We start from the raw sequence: 2,237 nt of genomic DNA, 5'->3' as shown, positions 1-2,237 counted from the left end.
CACGCACGCACGCACACACGCACGCACGCACGCACGCACGCACGCACGCACGCACGCACGCACGCACGCACTCACGCACACATACATCAAGATATATGAATCTGATCCCATATATGGAGAATATTGAAAGGATACTGAACAAAAAAAGTCAATTCATTCGAACTTAAAAAATTGGATTCAAATTTTATTTCGTTCAGAATTTTATTATGTTCGAAATTGTATTACTTTACTAATTATCACGTATAAATTCCTCTATAATTAAAAAGCAAACTGTGATTAAAGATATTTTTCAATCCAATTAAATCTAAATCTGTTCATTTTTCATGATTGTACTTATGGAGGTCGGCATACATCTTATAATCTACACAATATTATAATTTCAATGTCAATTTGACTGAAAGAATTTTTCTATAAGATTAGTGCGAAGTTCTTTAATTCATGATACTACAGTAACAACAATTAATAAAAATCTCTAAAAAAGAATTAGACATTTCGAAAATTAATGAATAATAATTAAAAATTAAAAAACAAATTAAGAAAATAATTAATATTAAATTATTCTAAAAATTATATAAAAAGCAATAAGTAATAAAACGTCGCTAACAAACTGAGAACTTAAACTACCGCTCGTAAAATATATAAGTGACTTCTTATGATGTTTGGACTTTAAGAGAGATAAATGAACATTAAACTAGGAAATACGTTTGTTTGAACGTAGTGAAACGATAGGGTGCCCATTCTGCGTGCCAACGTGACAAGCTTAATCACCTTATATCAGTTTAGAAATGTTATGTGTTATTTGTCGCAATGTCATGATTTAAATAATTAACTACTGCTATTTTGTGACTAAAACAATATAGTTTCTTATTGTACAATTTATTGCAAATTTAATATTAAAAAAATTAAAAGATAAAAAAAAATTAAAAGATAATTAAAATAAAATTCTTAAATAAGATATCGATTTAAATAAGAAATTTTATCGAAAGTTTATAAATCTATATTATTAATTGCATTTATTAAAATATGAAAATTTCGTAAATATTTATGTGATCATTCAAAGATATAATTTTCTTTTGTATTTCTTAAAGGTGATTTCTTCAACATTTCTTCACAAATAATAAATAAAACTCTTTTTGAAACGTATATAAGAATTCAGAAAACTCATTTTGAAACGTATATAAGAATTCAATGTCCAAAGTGACTTACAAAAGACTTACAACATGAGAGTAAACTAAAATAACAATTATCTTCTTAAGAAAGGATTACGTATAAATCAAGCAAGGATGAAAAAATATCACCATAATATACATCAATTAGCCAGTGGTTTACACTGTTAGTGGTCATTTTTACAGGCATAAAACCAACATATCAATCTCGCAGATAATAACGATAATACCTGCAGAATTACTATCTTGCGGACAACTTGCACTTCATAACGTGCGTAACATAATAATAGTGCACCGCAATAGAAGATACTACGTTCCTCTCAACATATGATTTATATTAGCGCGGTGAACTAACTGTTTTATCTCATAATGAAGTATTAAGCAATCTTGCACTAATCGACAGCCGCCGGACACGAGCGAGACTAAATTCACATGTTACAATTAATACTGTGTTATGCGTGCATTACGTTAGAAATTTATTGCTTCATATCTCTACATGATCGCATTATAAAAAAAGATATTTCGTAACAGAGAAATTAGAATTAAATATGTGCAATATACATGCATATATATATATATATATATGTATGTGTGTGTGTGTGTGTGTGTGTGTGTGTGTGTGTGTGTGTGTGTATGTGTATACAAAGTTGGGACGTAACATTTTATTTATAATATTTTATTTGTTGTTATCATTATAATTACTTTCTTTCAGTAACAAATGGATTATACTTTCTTATTTGTTACATTTGTAATGGTAATGCAATTACATTTTTTGGATAACTATAATAAATATAATCGTTATTAAATAAAATAATAATATTATGGCTCATAATATTATTAATATCAATAAAAATAAATAAACATTAATCAATAATAAGGACTACGAACCAAATAATCATTATTTTTATTATTATTTTATATATGTATAATACATATGTATAGAACATGCATAAAAACGAGTCCTTTTGAACTATTTTGTCATTAACCATAAGTATTAAATTCCAGTTAAACTAGTAAATTAACAGTATAGATTTGCCACTCTAAATACATATATTTAAACATATTTTATTT

The sequence above is a fragment of the Atta colombica genome, unplaced genomic scaffold (genome assembly GCF_001594045.1).
Source record: "Atta colombica isolate Treedump-2 unplaced genomic scaffold, Acol1.0 scaffold141, whole genome shotgun sequence".
NCBI classification, from domain to species: Eukaryota; Metazoa; Arthropoda; class Insecta; order Hymenoptera; family Formicidae; genus Atta; species Atta colombica.
Note: the sequence above shows the minus strand (reverse complement) of the source record.